Source organism: Hyla sarda, chromosome 4 (assembly GCF_029499605.1).
Source record: "Hyla sarda isolate aHylSar1 chromosome 4, aHylSar1.hap1, whole genome shotgun sequence".
Taxonomy (NCBI): domain Eukaryota; kingdom Metazoa; phylum Chordata; class Amphibia; order Anura; family Hylidae; genus Hyla; species Hyla sarda.
The window spans coordinates 122,744,642-122,764,006 of NC_079192.1; positions in this window are offsets into that span (position 1 = coordinate 122,744,642).

The window sequence follows — 19,365 nt, forward strand, 5'->3', positions numbered from 1 at the left end:
GTGATCTGAGCATAATATTGCCATTATCAAGACACTCCCTTTCATTATTTATCTGCTTTTATTCCATAGAACGTGTGGACACTTTTCCAATTGATTACAACTTTTTAAGTATTGATTTTCATTTAATTATTTTTTACTTTATTTTAATAAGATTTTAAATAAAAAAATGTTGCCATATTTAATGTATTAACCATTTATTAAATATCTATTATTGTGTTTCTGCTGACCCACAAGGGCCCTGTGAGTCAAAAGACATAAGTATATTTATACTATTATCTAAATCAATAAATCTAAGTATATCCAATTTTCATGACTCTGAGCCCCAATATCTTCATATATTTTGTACTTTTTTTGGCACCGTGGGTATAGGTGCTATTTGTGGAGCTCGAGTCTTCAGGTTGCCTGGGTGCTAAGAGCCTCTCTACCATTTTTCCAAGTTGTAATACCACACACAACCTTGTGACAGATGTGATGCTGTTTGTGGAAGAACTAAGCCTTTATTTTATTTATTTTTTATTCCTGGATAACAACTTAAAGCAAACAGACTGGAAGCTGCAGTAATACATTTGAGTTATTTTATGTATACACAAACATACAGAGCACTGCAGCAAACATTGTACACAAAGCACTGCTGCATGCACGTACACAGCTCTGTTGCACCCACATACTCGTAATGCTACGCAAACTCAAAACCATACTACAGGCTGATCCAACTTTGATGTAATGCCCTTAAAACAAGTCAAAATGAGGTTCATTAGTGTGTGTGGCCTCCACATGCCCGTATGATCTCCCTACAATGCCTGGGCATGCTCCTGATGAGGTGGCGGATGGTCTCCTGAGGGATGTCCTCCCAGACCTGGACTAAAGCATCTGCCAACTCCTGGACAATCTGTGGTGCAATGTGGCGTTGGTGGATGGAGCGAGACATGATGTCCCAAATGTGCTCAATCAGATTCAGGTCTGGGGAACGGGCGGGCCAATCCATAGCATCAATGCCTTCCTCTTTCAGGAACTGCTGACACACTCCAGCCACATGAGGTCTAGCATTGTCTTGCATTAGGAGAAACCCAGGGCCAACCGCACCAGTATATGGTCTCACTAGGGATCTGAGGATCTCATCTCTGTACCTAATGGCAGTCAGGCTACTTCTGGCAAGCACATGGAGGGCTGTGCAGCCCCCCAAAGAAATGCCACACCACACCATTACTGACCCACCGCCAAACCGGTCATGAGCAGAACGCTCTCCACGTTGTCTCCAGACTCTGTCACGTCTGTCACATGTGCTCAGTGTGAACCTGCTTTCATCTGTGAAGAGCACAGGGCACCAGTGGCGAATTTGCCAATCTTGGTGTTCTCTGGCAAATGCCAAACGTCCTGCATGGTGTTAGGCTGTAAGCAAAACCCCCACCTGTGGATGCTGGGCCCTAATACCACAATCATGGAGTCTGTTTCTGACAATTTGAGTGGACACATTTGTGGCCTGCTGGAGGTCATTTTGCAGGGCTCTGGCAGTGCTTCTCCTGCTCCTCCTTGCACAAAGGCGGAGGTAGCAGTCCTGCTGCTGAGTTGTTGCCCTCCTACAGCCTCCTCCACATCTCCTGATGTACTGGCCTGTCTTCTGGTAGCGCCTCCATGCTCTGGACACTACGCTAACAGCAAACCTTCTTGCCACTGCTCACACTGATTTGCCATCCTGGATGACCTGCACTACCTGAGCCACTTGTGTGGGTTGTAGACTCTATCTCATGCTACCACTAGAGTGAAAGCACCACCAGCATTCAAAAGTGACCAAAACATCAGCCAGGAAGCATGGGAACTAAGAAGTGGTCTGTGGTTACCACCTGCAGAACCACTCCTTTATTGGGGGTGTCTTGCTAATTGCCTATAATTTCCACCTGTTGTCTGTTCCATTTGCACAATAGCATGTGAAATTGATTGCCAATCAGTGTTGCTTCCTGAGTGGACAGTGTGATATCACAGAAGTTTGATTGACTTGGAGTTACATTGTGTTGTTTAAGTGTTCCCTTTATTTTTATTTTTTGAGCAGCGTACTACAACTACTTTCCCCGTCAAAAGTTCCAGAACCACCCAAAGGGTAATATTGCCCACTTTGGGAATCACTAGTTTACACAATAAAGTGTAAGTACTTACAAGTAACTTAACTCTTTATCTTAAATTGCTATAAGTTTACTGTACATCCAATAAATGTCTACATTATAACTTATCCAGGTTTTATTGGATCGCAAAAGCACATTTCAATTGTCTTTACCAAACTACTTACAATACTTACAATATTATTATTATTAATAATATTAATATTATAGGTTATGATTACTTCCCGATAAGGGAATCTTGAAAACCGAATATCCAAAAATACATTATAATAGTGTGTTTACTGATAATATATTGATTTATTAATTTTGGGGGAAAAATAGGCTGGTTGTCATGGCCAAGAATTGTATGAATGCTACTGTAATTTACTGTTACCGTAAAAAAAAAACGAAAAAGCTAAACCAGGGATGAAATGATCAAACAACAAGTATTTCACCTTTTAAAGATCAATTGGTGCTAATTTGTCATCTATAAGCTGCCATCGACCTTGTGTCTAGCATGCGTGGACTGGTAACCATTATCATAGCAGTTTGCATAGCTTCAAATGTTGCAATTCAGAATGAAGCAAACTAGAGGAATTAGCCATGAAATGTAACTCTATATGAGCCAGTTTCTGACTCCTCTGGCCATCAAACAAAGACAATTGTTGCCTGAAGCTCGGCGTCTTTTAGATTCGCTCTGCCTTTTAAAGTTTAAACTGCAGAACAAAATGGTGATTGTCTGAAGTAATAGATGCCTGTGGAGGCTTCATAGTCTGCTATTTCACAGTTGTTCCCTTATTCCCTGGTGAGTAATTCTATGAATAATAGTCCATAGGCCAGGCCAAAAGGCAAAATAAACATTTTAATAAACCCCTCTTTTAATGTTTACTTAGAGCACATAAAGGTAATTGAGAAGTTCTATGCGCTTGTTACACTCCTGTATCCTTTGTACGAAATACCCAGTTTGCTGTATATTAACCTGGCTATACACATTAGATCAGTGGTCTCAAACTATGGCCCTCCAGATGTTGCAAAACTTCAACTCCCAGCATGCCCGGACAGCCGTTGGCTGTCCGGGCATGCTGGGAGTTGAAGTTTTGCAACATCTGGAGGGCCATAGTTTGAGACCACTGCATTAGATATACCCTGTTTCCCCGAAAATACGCCCTACCCCGAAAATAAGCCCTAGCTGAATTATTGGGGTGGGCTGCAATATAAGCCCTACCCTGAAAATAAGACCTAAGCAATGCCCAGGCTGCAAATATTAAAAAACAAACTTTAACTTACCTTCGCCCTTCGTTCCCCCGTTGCTAAGGAACCGGCCTCACTGTTCTCCGCTGCTCTTGCTGCTTCCTGGTGTTGGGACGTCACAGAGCCTTCAGCCTATCACCGGCCGCAGCAATGTCCTGCCTCGGCCGATGATAGGCTGAGCGCATTGTCATGTAAGGAGTCGGCCGGCTTCTTACATGACAGTGGGCTCAGCCTATCATCGGCAGAGGCGGGATATCCCTGCGTCCGGTGATAGGCTGAAGGCTCTGTGACGTTCCCCTCCCCAGGAAGCAGCAAGAACAGTGGAGGGACCATGAGGCCGGTTCCTTAGCAACGGGGGAATGGAGGACGAAGGTAAGTTAAAGTTTGTTTTTTTATATTTGCAGCCTGGGCACAGGAATACAAAGTACAGCGCAGCGGCTAATAATTAATTGGCGGGAGGGGGGAGAGAAGCAGCGCTCGCGGGTGACATACGGTGCAATTAGTCCCCCGTTTTGGGGTGCAGCGCTGGGCTGATAAACCGTGGGAAGGGACGTTGGGGGGCAATGTATGTTGTTACGGTACATACCGTAAATAAATAAGCCCTACCCTGAAATAAGCCCTAGTGTGTTTTTTGTGACTAAAATTAATATAAGACCCCGTCTTTTTTTCGGAGAAACACGGCATGTTGTCTGAACCTGCTGATTTTGGTAGGACCGCCCTACTATCTAATGGGTATGGTGGCTTCTTAAAGGGGTACTCCCGTGGAAAACTTTTTTTTTTTAATCAACTTGGGCCAGAAAGTTAAACAGATTTGTAAATCACGTCTATTAAACATTTTTAATCCTTCCAGTACTTTTTAGTTGCTGTATACTAAGGGTATGTTCACACTGAGGAATTGGGGCGGAAATCCCGCTGAAGATTTCCGCCCCAAAACACAGTTTTTTTTCCGCTCAGAACTAACAGCGTATTTGCGCGGAATTTGCGTGGAATTCACGCGGAATTCCGCGCGGAAATGCAGGTTTCATGCGGAGGAGGAGTATCAAGTATTTGTACTCATAAATTTTTTTATTGATCTCTATGGGAGAACGACACTGATTCCGCTTGAAAGAAAGAACATGTTCTTTCTTCAAGCGGAACAGACTTCCTCGTCAGAATTCTGCTTGAGGAAATTCCTCAGTGTGAACTGAGGGGCAGAAATTCTGTACAACTCTATGGGGATTTCACTGCTGAATGATTTGGAGAGGAAAAAGTGAGCAGAATTACACATGGAAATTCCTCTCCAATTCCTCAGTGTGAACATACCCTAAAGAGAAATCCAAAAAAGAAATGCATTTCCTCTGATGTCATGACCACAGTGCTCTCTGCTGACCTCTGCTGTCCATTTTAGGAACTGTCCAGTGCAGCATATGTTTGCTACGGGGATTTTCTCTTGCTCTGGACAGTTCCTAAAATGGACAGCAGAGGTCAGCAGAGAGCACTGTGGTCATGTGAGTCTGTCAGTTACTCCCCTCTCTCCATTGAAAAACACGTATGCTTTTGAGCTGAGCATACATATTTGTAGGGAGATTGGGTGTGATAGCTTTGTAAGGTATATGGCCAACTTTATACAGCCTATAATGAGGACATAAGCCTACCAAATAAGAGACATGTACATCGGCAGTTGATCAAATGTTTATTCTGGTTACAGCTTTTCTTCTGAAAACATGCACACTCGGCTGAGCTCTGCATGCATGTTTTTTTGTTTTTTTTTGTATAGTAGTGTACAAAAACTATGCGGTGAAAAACTATTCTTTTTTAAAATCAACTGGTGCCAGAAAGTTAAACAGATTTGTAAATTACTTCTATTAAAAAAATCTTAATCCTTACAGGACTTATTAGCTGCTGAATACTACAGAGGAAATTCATTTCTTTTTGAACACAGAGCTCTCTGCTGACATCACGACCACGGTGCTCTCTGCTGACATCTCTGTCCATTTTAAGAACTGTCCAGAGTAGGAGAAAATCCCCATAGCAAACATATGCTGCTCTAGACAGATCCTAAAATTGACAGAGATGTCAGCAGAGAGCACTGTGCTCGTTATTCAGCAGAGAGCACTGTGTTCCAAAAAGAAAATAATTTTCTCTGTAGTATTCAGCAGATAAGCACTAGAAGGATAAGGATTTTTAATAGAAGTCATTTACAAATCTGTTTAACTTTCTGGCACCAGTTGATTAAAAAAAAAAAAAAGTTTTCCACCGGAGTACCCCTTTAAATGCCTTCTTTACCCTGATATCTGCCTATACATGTAAACTAGTAAGCAGATCACACTGAAATTGGCAAGTTCAGCAGACTTTCACCTAATGTATGTGGCCAGTTTTGCTGATGTTCTAGTCAGGCAGAATAAAGTTTTAAAAAGCGGGGTCAAACTGGGTTTTAGAAATGTAAAAAAGCAGTACTCACCTTACTGATCCACTGGCACTGCTAAGCAAATGGAGTACAGACCGATCCTTTCTGTGTGGAAGCTGTCTGGTGAAGAAGGGAGGAGTCTGGAGGCATCTGGGGTAGTTTGGTGGCAGTTGGGAGGTTGGAGGCATTTGGGTGGTACTGTGGAGGCATTTGAGCGGAAAGAGAGGGTTAGGCTGGAAGCATTTGTGTTGGTCTGGTGGCAAGAGGCATTTCTGGGGAGAGGATGGAGGCATTTGTGGGAGGCTAGAATCATTTGGTGGGATGCTCTGGTGGCAATTGGAAGGCTGGAGGCATTTTGTGGGAGTAGGAACCTGGAGGCATTTTTTGGGTCTGGGTCTGGCATTTTTTGGGGCTGGAGGCATTTGTGGGAGAAGGCTGGAAGAATTTGGGGGATCTGGAGACAATTGGAGGGATGAAGGCATTTTAGGTAAAAGGTTAATTGCACTTGAAGCATTAAGGAGGTCCGCTAGCAGTTGGGGGGCTGGAGGCATCTATGGGGGTCTGGAGGTATTTGGGGAAGGCTGAAAGCATTTTGAAAGGAAGAAGGGGGTTAGGCTTGAGGCATAAGTGGGGATCTGGTGGCAATTGTGATGGCTGGATGCATTTGTGGGGTCTGGAGACATTTGGGAGCAATGCTAGAGGCATTTGTGGGGGGTCTGATAGCAATTGTGGATGCTGGTGGCATTTTTGGGGTCTTTAGGCATTTGTGGGGAGAGGCTGGAGGCATTTATGGGAGGCTAGAGGCATTCGGGGGGTCTGGTGTCATTTGGAAGAGGCTGGAGGCATTTGTGGAGGCTGGAGGCATTTGTGGGGAAAAGAGGGGAATAATGCTTGTGTTCTGCATGAAGAGTTGTGGCTGGAAGAAATCATCATGATGCCTCAGGCCAGATGGGGAAGAAAAGGTAAAGTGAATGACTTCTTTCAGATAAAATGTCATCTGTGAGTTGCTGCATATATCAGCACTGTAAACTGTTACGCCTAGCGCTCCGGGTCCCCGCTCCTCCCCGGAGCGCTCACGGCGTCTTTCTCCCTGCAGCTCCCCGGTCAGTCCCGCTGACCGGGAGCGCTGCACTGTCATGGCCGTTGGGGATGCGATTCGCACAGCGGGACGCGCCCGCTCGCGAATCGCATCCCAGGTCACTTACCCGTTCCCGTCCCCTGCTGTCATGTGCTGGCGCGCGCGGCTCCGCTCTCTAGGGCGCACGCGCGCCAGCTCCCTGAGACTTAAAGGGCCAGTGCACCAATGATTGGTGCCTGGCCCAATTAGCTTAATTGGCTTCCACCTGGTCCCTGACTATATCTAACCTCCTCCCATGCACTCCCTTGCCGGATCTTGTTGCCCTTGTGCCTAGTGAAAGCGTATTGTGTGTCTAAAGCCTGTGTACCAGAACTTCTGCTATCCACCCTGACTACGAACCTTGCCGCCTGCCCCCGACCTTCTGCTACGTCCGACCTTGCTTCTGTCTACTCCCTTGTACCTCGCCTATCATCAGCAGTCAGAGAGGTGACCCGTTGCTAGTGGATATGACCTGGTCACTACCGCCGCAGCAAGACCATCCCGCTTTGCGGCGGGCTCTGGTGAAAACCAGTAGTGACTTAGAACCGGTCCACTAGCGCGGTCCTCGCCTATCCCTCTCTGGCACAGAGGATCCACTACCTGCCAGCCGGCATCGTGACAGTAGATCCGGCCATGGATCCCGCTGACGTCCCTCTGCCTTATATCTCTGATATCACCACGGTGGTCGCCCAGCAATCCCGACAGATCGCCCATCTAACCCACCAGCTGTCGGAAGTATTCACCATTGTGCAGCAACTTCAGTCGCAACTTCAGCAGCAATCATCTCCTCCGCCAGCTCCTGCACCCCTTCCGCAGCGAGTGGCCACTCCTAGCCTCCGCCTGTCCTTGCCGGACAAATTTAATGGGGACTCTAAGTTTTGCCGTGGCTTTCTTTCGCAATGTTCTCTGCACTTGGAGATGATGTCGGACCAGTTTCCTACTGAAAGGTCTAAGGTGGCTTTCGTAGTCAGCCTTCTGTCTGGAAAAGCTCTGTCATGGGCCACACCGCTCTGGGACCGCAATGACCCCGTCACTGCCTCTGTACACTCCTTCTTCTCGGAAATTCGAAGTGTCTTTGAGGAACCTGCCCGAGCCTCTTCTGCTGAGACTGCCCTGCTGAACCTGGTCCAGGGTAATTCTTCCGTTGGCGAGTACGCCATACAATTCCGTACTCTTGCTTCTGAACTTTCCTGGAATAATGAGGCCCTCTGCGCGACCTTTAAAAAAGGCCTATCCAGCAACATTAAAGATGTTCTGGCCGCACGAGAAACTCCTGCTAACCTGCATGAACTCATTCATCTAGCCACGCGCATTGACATGCGTTTTTCTGAGAGACATCAAGAGCTCCGCCAGGAAAAAGACTTAGATCTCTGGACACCTCTCCCACAGTCTCCACTGCAATCTGCGCCTAGGCCTCCCGCCGAGGAAGCCATGCAAGTGGATCGGTCTCGCCTGACCCTGGAAGAGAGGAATCGCCGTAAGGAAGAGAATCTTTGTCTGTACTGTGCCAGTACCGAACATTTTTTGGTGGATTGCCCTATCCGTCCTCCACGTCTGGGAAACGCACGCTCGCACCCAGCTCTCGTGGGTGTGGCGTCTCTGGATGCTAAGTCGGCTTCTCCACGTCTCACGGTGCCTGTACGGATTTCTACTTCAGCCAGCTCTTCCCTCTCAGCCGTGGCCTGCCTGGACTCTGGTGCTTCTGGGAATTTTATTCGGGAGTCCTTGGTGAATAAATTCCGCATTCCGATGACCCGTCTTGTCAAGCCACTCCACATTTCCGCGGTCAACGGAGCCAGGTTGGATTGCACCGTGCGTTACCGCACGGAGCCCCTCCTAATGTGCATCGGACCTCATCACGAGAAAATTGAATTTTTGGTCCTTCCCAATTGCACTTCCGAAATTCTCCTTGGACTACCCTGGCTTCTACACCATTCCCCAACCCTGGACTGGTCCACTGGGGAGATCAAGAGTTGGGGTCCCTCTTGTTCCAAGGACTGCCTTAAACCAGTTCCCAGTACTCCCTGCCGTGACCCTGTGGTTCCTCCTGTATCCGGTCCCCCTAAGGTCGTTAGGGACTCTGCCTGCCACAGAAAATGCCTCTCCCCCCCCTCCCAGTCCCTTCAGGCAAGCCTCTGTGTCCCCTCATGGCTCCCGTCCTTGTGTCGCCCTGCCCCGTGCCAAGCTTCACCCTCTGCCCTCCCTCCCCATTCCTACTCCTGCTGTACTGCCTGCCATTGAGGAAACCATCCATTCCTTCCCGGTGTCCTCATCCCAGGGGAGGCAGTCACCGGACAAAAAAAAGGGGAGACCTAAGGGGGGGGGTACTGTTACGCCTAGCGCTCCGGGTCCCCGCTCCTCCCCGGAGCGCTCACGGCGTCTTTCTCCCTGCAGCTCCCCGGTCAGTCCCGCTGACCGGGAGCGCTGCACTGTCATGGCCGTTGGGGATGCGATTCGCACAGCGGGACGCGCCCGCTCGCGAATCGCATCCCAGGTCACTTACCCGTTCCCGTCCCCTGCTGTCATGTGCTGGCGCGCGCGGCTCCGCTCTCTAGGGCGCGCGCGCGCCAGCTCCCTGAGACTTAAAGGGCCAGTGCACCAATGATTGGTGCCTGGCCCAATTAGCTTAATTGGCTTCCACCTGGTCCCTGACTATATCTAACCTCCTCCCATGCACTCCCTTGCCGGATCTTGTTGCCCTTGTGCCTAGTGAAAGCGTATTGTGTGTCTAAAGCCTGTGTACCAGAACTTCTGCTATCCACCCTGACTACGAACCTTGCCGCCTGCCCCCGACCTTCTGCTACGTCCGACCTTGCTTCTGTCTACTCCCTTGTACCTCGCCTATCATCAGCAGTCAGAGAGGTGACCCGTTGCTAGTGGATACGACCTGGTCACTACCGCCGCAGCAAGACCATCCCGCTTTGCGGCGGGCTCTGGTGAAAACCAGTAGTGACTTAGAACCGGTCCACTAGCGCGGTCCTCGCCTATCCCTCTCTGGCACAGAGGATCCACTACCTGCCAGCCGGCATCGTGACATAAACTACATAGCCAACAGATATATGGGTATTGTGCAATGCTGCCTTTTAGCCATGTTTGTCTTCCATTCGATTTACCAAAGCTGAAAAAGGTTGGGAAACAATGCTCTATCATCTACTTATATATTTTTTTGTCCTGGAGATGGGTATTACTGTACTAAAATATTGGTGAAGCAATATTTCTAAAGGGAAACATATAACATTCTTTTTATAATGACATTTCTTATGTTCTCTGGCTGTTAATTTATTTTGTTTACTGCAGATGTTCTCTATGAACTCCACAAGAGAGTAGTGGATGTATTCCCACTCCAGAACTGAGAGAACACTTTTGGGTCAAGTACCAGAAACCCTTGCCAAGTAAGAGGCCCTGTGATGTCTAATGGGAAAGCATGCACAATAATACCTCATTGAAAATTAATTATTCCTTTTACTTAACACCTTAGTTAACCCTTGGGTAGAATGTTTTGAGTAAATCATTTTTTGCATTAAAATTAAGCCATAGGCATCTGTAATGATAAAATTGTATTCCTGATTTAAGGTTTCATTTAAGAAAAGAAAATAGTGATTTCCAAAAAGTTACAGAGCTATTATTATTTGGATTTGGATGCAATGTTATACTGTTTCCAAAACTTACTAAAATTTGTGAAGAGCCAAACAATCCCCAGCTGAATTCTGAATCACATTTATACTTCTCGTGGTCTCTTACATATAAAAGTTATCTGGCATTGATGTTCTATGGATATTGGGGGAGATCTATCAAAACCTGTGCAGAGGAAAAGTTGTCCAGTTGCCCATAGCAACCAATCAGATCGCTTCTTTCATTTCTCAGAGGACTTTTTTTTTTTTTTTTAAATGAAAGAAGAAATCTGATTGGTTGGTATGAGCAACTGCACTACTCTTCCTCTACATAAGTTTTGATAAATCTCCCCCCTATTGTGTTTGCCTCTCAGGTCATCACAAATTGATAGCCCCCCCCCCCCCCCCCCCCCCTCCACCATGTGCTCTAATATACTACAGGCAGTTAGGTCTAAAGCCTGTAAGATAATGGAATAGGAACAGTGTGTAGGTTGGTACAATGTGGTGATGTCATAGCGCCCGCCAGCACCTGTCACGAAATATCGTTGCAGCATCTTCCAAGCTGCAGGCCTAAAGTGGTAGAGCATCTCCACTCATCATGGGAATGGGGCTAGGTGAATATATGTTTTATTATTTATCAGGCCACTATTTCGATGAGTAACTTTAAAAGGGGCACAATTACTGAGTGAGGGCAAAAAAGAGGCACCACTAAGTGATTTGCGTACAAATTAAGGTAATGCCTGCATGGCCATCTCTAGCCTTTTTGTCGCTGGTTGAGATAATGGCACTCTGAAAGCAGCCAACTAGGCTGTGTTACGCAATATGTATAATACCATTGACATTAATGGGAGTTGCACAAATGGCATAACAATGGGAGCTATACTGTTTACATAACTCTAGAAGTTACATAACTTTTTTTTTTTTAAATCAACTGGTACCAGGAAGTTAAACAGAATTGTAAATTACTTCTATTTAAATATCTTGATCCTTCCAGTACTTATCAGCTGTTGTGTGCTCCGGAGGAAGTTCTTTTCTCTTTTAATGTATTTTCTGCCTGACCACAGTGCTCTCTGCTGACACCTCTATCCATGTCAGGAACTGTCCAGAGCAGAATAGGTTTGCAATGGGAATTTGCTCCTATTCCGGACAATTCCTGACATGGACAGTGGTGTCAGCAGAGCCGGAAGATCTCCAGCTCGGCCGGCTCAGAACGTGCCTGTGCACATGCCGCTCCTTACAACACATTACAGAAGAAGTGAGTATATCGGCTTCAGAAGAGCAGCCAAGCTAAAGATATCATAGTGCTCATGTGGGATCTCAGCATGGAGTGGTGGTGGCGAGTTATGTATATTTATAAAATAGGTCATTGTTTCGGCACCAGATGGGCAAGAGTACAAGTACACAAAGGGGTTAGGTAACGCCCTCAATGTACCAAAGGACCTCATTTACATATTTATATTGCTGTCAATATTCATGGTTTAAGATACTTATACAGTGGTCTCTCAAGTTACAATATTAATTGGTTCCAGGACAACCATTGTACGTTGAAACCATTGTATCAACGAGGCCAGAAGAAGCGCATTACCTTTGTTCGTGAAACCGCCGGCAGTTGCCTCTGAGCGCCCCACGCTGAGTGTGTCTGCCTGATGGAGGTCCCATGAGAGGAGCCAGCTGACTCGTACCACTGCGGGGAGTGCAGGATTGCTATTTTCTCTACTATTGCGTACTTTTGATTGCTATCACACTTTACATCCTAGCACCGCTGTTGGACTAGCTTTACCTGTATACCCACATGTGTATCCTTTTTCCCATTCCTTTTTAGTGTCACTCACATTATATATAGTGGTGCCGCTCATATACTCTATGTGTGCTGTGAAGCTATTGTATGTTGAGACCATAACTCTATGGAAACCTCGTAACTGGTCCTGAAGCCGCCAAAATGTCATTAAAAAATATGAAAAAGTGAGGATTAAAGAAAAATAAGTAGATAAATAATACAGATAAAGCAAGTCCTTTCATATAAAAGTATAAAAGAGCTGCTGGGAGCTGTAAATCTCTGTCTATGTAGAGGACAGGAGCTTCTTCAGGGTCCTGTACAGTACACGCAATGTCCTAAATAAAAGTAAAATGGAGCCGCCCTTACCAAAGGAGCAGCTAACCCTGGCACAGGTAAAGAGTAGTACAGAATATGTAGTACCACCCTGCACTGTAGGAGGCTCTACCAGACGGCAAGTCAGTGCCTGCACTTCAGTAATACAGGTGTTTTACCAGTGAATGCCCATTCTGATTGGTCAGTTCTTCCAGCCATTGACATATTTCACAGATCTGGACTTTCTGTACATTGTATGTTGAGTCTTGTTTCAAGTTGCAATGGTCCAGAAAAGACCATTGTATGTTGAAACTATTGTATGTTGAGGCCATTGTAAGTTGAGGGATCACTGTACTGTGTTTCAGCGGCAGTTGGCATCTGCATAGTTACATAGTTAGTACGGTTTAAAAAAAGACATACGTCCATCAAGTTCAACCAGGGAATTGAAGGGTAGGGGTGCATGTCTAGCTAAAATGTATTTACTGGGGAAATGTCCATTATGTCCACATTTGGATGCATAGATAAGCAAGGGTGATTATGACTCAGAGTTTGTTGGCAGCTCCAGTCCACACACACAATAGCCACATGTCCAACATAAAATATTTATTGGGTTATTCTCCATAATGTTACAAAGCTCTATACGTGTGTATTTTTTTTCCTACTTTTTAATATTCAGACAATTCCAACAAAATCTCCGCCAAGAGAAAGAAAATACACTGGGCACTCACGGTTTGATGCTTGTGTGGATTTTATTCAGAACGGTACATCAGTGCGGCAGACGCTCATGAATGGATGTTTCACAGGCAGTGCCGGGTAGCTGTGCGTGGATTACTAATATTCAGGCAATGTTTCCTATTCCTGCTTCTCATTTTAGCCCATGTGACCCAAAAATTGTCATCTGTACTGACAAGTGTACTCCAAGATAAAATAACCTAATTTGTCAAAAGCCATTACATCTGAAATATCGCATTACTCCTGGAGTATGAAGCAGCTGTAGTGGCTTTTTTATATTCTGCCAGTAACAGGACAGCATAAAACCATTTACCAGTTGTTTATTTATCCTACTCTATAATAAAGATATAAACCAAACATTCCTTATTCTTACATCCCTATAAATTATGCTTTTTCAGGAAATGCTTTCATAGTATAATGATAGAAAACAGAAAACCATGTTTCTAATAAGGGTGCTTTCACACTACGATTATAGTGTACGGCTGCTGGATCCGGTTGGGAGGGGCAAAACTGTCCGCTCCCGTATCCCAGCCGGATCCAGCCAGAACCCCATTCATTTCAATGAGCTGGCCGGAGTCAAACGCTGACTCCGGTTGTCTCATTTTTCCCCGAATACGGTTTTCTGACCGGACCTAGAACCGTGGTATACCGCAGTTTTAGGTCCGGTTAGAAAACCGTATACGGGGCAAAAATGAGACAACCGGAGTCAGCGTTCGACTCCGGTCGGCTCATTGAAATGAATGGGGTTCGGGCTGGATCGGCTGGGATATGGGAGCGGACGGTTTTCGCCCCTCCCAACCGGATCCAGCAACCGTACACTACAATCGTAGTGTGAAAGCACCCTTACAGAGTTTTTTGTGTCTTTTGTACTGAACAAAAAATTCAGATTTTTTTCCCTCTTGGTCATTTTGTTAGGTCTCATCTACTTGTGTCCAAGGCTATACAACAAAAGCTTTATTTCTGTGGAGTCTTATATATAACTGTGAATGGACACAGTTTAGATCTTGAATAAAACATAACATGCCATATGTATGAAGCTGTGCTGCCATGTGTGCATAGCTCTTCTTTATGTAAAAGGCAAAAATCCTCAAAAAAGATAGTCCACACCACAAATAGGATGGATATGCAGGCCTGGAGTAAGGATTCATGAGTGAAATGTCTCAGAGAACATATTGCAGAGAAGAGTATTAGTATTATATGGAGAAAAGTCTGCACCCCAGGATCTGATATTGATAAGTTATTCTAAGGACAGCCTATGAATATTAGGTCATGGGGGTCAGACTCTTGACACCCTTAAGGATAGGCTATCAATATCAAAGTCCTAAAAAATCCTTTTAGGAAAGGCGTCTCCTGCTCTGGTCTGTGATCGAGCAGACCAGAACAGAAGATAGCCGATAACACTGATCTGTTCTATGTCCTATACATAGAACAGATCAGTATTAGCAATCATGGTATTGCTATGAATAGTCCCCTATGGGGACTATTCAAGTGTAAAAAAAAAAAAGTAAAAAAATGTAAAAGTAAAAAAAAGTGAAAAATCCCCTCCCCCAATAAAAAAGTAAAACGTCCGTTTTTTCCTATTTTACCCCCAAAAAGCGTAAAAAATAAATTTTATAGACATATTTGGTATCGCCGCGTGCGTAAATGTCCGAACTATTAAAATAAAATGTTAATGATCCCGTACGGTGAACGGCGTGAACGTAAAAATAAAAAGTCAAAAATTGCTACTTTTTTAATACATTTTATTAAAAAAAATATATATAAAAAATTTATTAAAAGTTTTTTATATGCAAATGTGGTATCAAAAAAAGTACAGATCATGGCGCAAAAAATTAGCCCTCATACCGCCGCTTATACGGAAAAATAAAAAAGTTATAGGCCATCAAAATAAAGGGATTATAAACGTACTAATTTGGTTAAAAAGTTTGTGATTTTTTTTAAGCACAACAATAATATAAAAGTATGTAATAATGGGTATAATTTTAATCATATTGACCCTCAGAATAAAGAACACACATCATTTTTACCATAAATTGTACGGCGTGAAAACGAAACCTTCCAAAATTAGCAAAATTGCGTTTTTCTTTTTAATTTCCCCACAAAAATAGTGTTTTTTGGTTGCGCCATACATTTTATGATATAATGAGTTATGTCATTACAAAGGACAACTGGTCGTGCAAAAAACAAGCCCTCATACTAGTCTGTGGATGAAAACATAAAAGAGTTATGATTTTTAGAAGGCGAGGAGGAAAAAATGAAAACGTAAAAATTTAATTGTCTGAGTCCTTAAGGCCAAAATGGACTGAGTCCTTAAGGGGTTAAGGACCAGGGCATTTTTGCACATCTGACCACTGTCACTTTAAGCATTAATAACTCTGGGGTGCGTTTACCTTTCATTCTGAATCCGAGATTGTTTTTTCATGACCTATTCTACCTTATGTTAGTGGTAAATTTTTGTCGATACTTGCATCATTTCTTGGGGAAAAATTCAAAAATTTGATAAAAAATTTGAAAATGTTGCATTTGTTTTTATTTTAAAACTCTCTGCTTATAAGGAAAATTGACATCCCAAATACATTATGTATTGATTCACATATACAATATGTATACTTTATGTTGGCATCATAAAGTTGTCATCTTTTTCTTTTGGAAGACATCAGAGGGTTTCAAAGTTCCAATTTTTCACAAAAGTTTAAAATCGGAATTTTTCAGGGACCAGTTCAGTTTTGAAGTGGATTTGAAGGGCCTTCATATTAGAAATATCCCATAAATTACCCCATTATAAAAACTGCACCCCTCAAAGTATTCAAAATGACATTCAGTAAATGTGTTAACCCTTTAGGTGTTTCACAGGAATAGCAGCAAATTGAAGGAGAAAATTCAAAATCTTCATTTTTTACACTCACATGTTCTTGTAGACCCAGTTTTTTAATTTTTACAACGGGTAAATGGAGAGAAATCTCCATAAAATTTGTAACCCAATTTCTCTCGAGTAAGGAAATACCTCATATGTGAACATAAAGTGCTCTGTGGGTGCACTAGAGGGCTCTGAAGGGAAGGAGCTACAGTGGGATTTTGAAGAGTGAGTTTTTCTGAAATGGTTTTTGCGGGGCATGTCACATTTCGGATTCCTATGGTGCCAGACCAGCAAAAACAAAAAAAAAAAAACACATGGCATACTATTTTGGAAACTACACCCCTCAAGGAACATAACAAGGGGTACAGTGAGCCATAACACCTCACAGGTTGTCACGATGCCGGCTGGCAGGAGGTGGATCCTCTGTGCCAGAGAGGGATTGGCGTGGACCGTGCTAGTGGATCGGTTCTAAGTCACTACTGGTATTCACCAGAGCCCGCCGCAAAGCGGGATGGTCTTGCTGCGGCGGTAGTGACCAGGTCGTATCCACTAGCAACGGCTCAACCTCTCTGACTGCTGAAGATAGGCGCGGTACAAGGGAGTAGACAGAAGCAAGGTCGGACGTAGCAGAAGGTCGGGGCAGGCAGCAAGGATCGTAGTCAGGGGCAACGGCAGGAGGTCTGGAACACAGGCTAGGAACACACAAGGGAACGCTTTCACTAGGCACAAGGGCAACAAGATCCGGCGAGGGAGTGCAGGGGAAGTGAGGTATATATATGGAGTGCACAGGTGAACACACTAATTAGAACCACTGCGCCAATCAGCGGCGCAGTGGCCCTTTAAATCGCAGAGACCCGGCGCGCGCGCGCCCTAGGGAGCGGGGCCGCGCGCGCCGGGACAGGACCGACGGAGAGCGAGTCAGGTACGGGAGCCGGGGTGCACATCGCGAGCGGGCGCCACCCGCATCGCGAATTGCATCCCGGCTGGAGGCGGTATCGCAGCGCACCCGGTCAGTAGATCTGACCGGGGCGCTGCAGTAACGAGAGTGTAGCGAGCGCTTCGGGGAGGAGCGGGGACCCGGAGCGCTCGGCGTAACAGTACCCCCCCCCCTTGGGTCTCCCCCTCTTCTTTGAGCCTGAGAACCTGAGGACCAGACTTTTATCTAGGATATTGTCCTCAGGTTCCCAGGATCTCTCTTCAGGACCACAGCCCTCCCAGTCAACCAGAAAAAAGGTTTTCCCTCTGACCTTTTTGGAGGCCAGTATCTCCTTTACAGGAAAGATGTCCGAAGAACCGGAGACAGGAGTGGGAGAAATAAGTTTAGGAGAGAAACGGTTGAGCATGAGTGGTTTAAGAAGAGAGACATGAAAGGCATTAGGAATACGAAGAGAAGGAGGAAGAAGAAGTTTGTAAGAGACAGGATTAATCTGGCACAAAACTTTGAAAGAACCAAGATAGCGTGGTCCCAATTTGTAGCTGGGAACACGGAAGCGGACATATTTAGCGGAGAGCCATACCTTGTCTCCGGGAGCAAAAATGGGGGGAGCTCTTCTTTTCTTATCAGCAAACTTCTTCATGCGTGATGAAGCCTGTAAGAGAGAATTTTGGGTCTCTTTCCATATGGTGGAAAGATCACGAGTTATTTCATCCACAGCGGGCAAACCAGAGGGCAAGGGAGTAGGGAGGGGGGGAAGAGGGTGACGGCCGTACACCACGAAAAATGGGGATTTGGAAGAAGATTCAGAGACTCTGAAGTTATACGAGAATTCGGCCCATGGTAGAAGATCTGCCCAGTCATCCTGGCGGGAGGAAACAAAATGCCGTAAATAATCACCCAGGACCTTGTTAATTCTTTCTACTTGCCCATTGGATTGAGGATGATAAGCAGAAGAAAAGTTTAATTTAATCTTGAGTTGTTTACAGAGAGCCCTCCAGAATTTTGACACGAATTGGACGCCTCTATCCGAGACGATCTGCGTGGGCAACCCGTGAAGACGAAAAATGTGTACAAAAAATTGTTTTGCCAACTGAGGCGCTGAAGGAAGACCAGGAAGAGGAATAAAATGTGCCATCTTGGAAAATCGATCAACGACCACCCAAACAACAGTGTTGCCACGGGATGGGGGTAAGTCTGTAATAAAGTCCATACCAATCAGAGACCAAGGCTGTTCGGGGACAGGCAGAGGGTGAAGGAGACCAGCAGGCTTCTGGCGAGGAGTCTTGTCCCGGGCACAGACAGTGCAGGCCCGCACAAAATCAACAACATCCGTCTCCAGAGTCGGCCACCAATAGAAACGAGAGATGAGTTGCACGGATTTCTTGATGCCCGCATGGCCTGCGAGATGGGAGGAGTGACCCCATTTGAGGATTCCGAGGCGTTGGCGTGGAGAGACGAAGGTCTTCCCTGGAGGAGTTTGCCTGATGGAGGCTGGAGAATTTGTCTGGATCCATTTGTAGTCCCTGGCCAGAGACCAAGTATCCTAGGAAAGGAAGAGATTGACATTCAAACAGACATTTCTCCATTTTGGCATAAAGTTGATTGTCACGAAGTCTCTGAAGAACCATGCGGACATGCTGGCGGTGTTCTTCTAGGTTGGCAGAAAAAATCAGAATATCGTCCAGATACACAACAACACAGGAATATAAGAGATCACGAAAAATTTCATTAACAAAGTCTTGGAAGACGGCAGGGGCGTTGCACAGGCCAAAGGGCATGACCAGATACTCAAAGTGTCCATCTCTAGTGTTAAATGCCGTTTTCCATTCATCCCCCTCCCTGATGCGGATGAGATTATAAGCACCTCTTAAGTCCAGTTTGGTAAAGATGTGGGCACCTTGGAGGCGATCAAAGAGTTCAGAGATAAGAGGTAGAGGGTAGCGGTTCTTTACCGTGATTTTATTAAGACCGCGGTAGTCAATGCAAGGACGTAGGGAGCCATCTTTTTTGGACACAAAGAAAAATCCAGCTCCGGCAGGAGAGGAGGATTTGCGGATAAACCCCTTTTTTAAATTTTCCTGGATGTACTCAGACATAGCAAGAGTCTCTGGGGCGGACAGAGGATAAATTCTGCCCCGGGGTGGAGTAGTGCCCGGGAGGAGGTCAATAGGACAGTCATAAGGCCTGTGAGGAGGTAGAGTCTCAGCTTGTTTTTTGCAAAACACATCAGCAAAGTCCATATAGGCCTTAGGGAGACCGGTTACAGGGGGAACCACAGGGTCACGGCAGGGA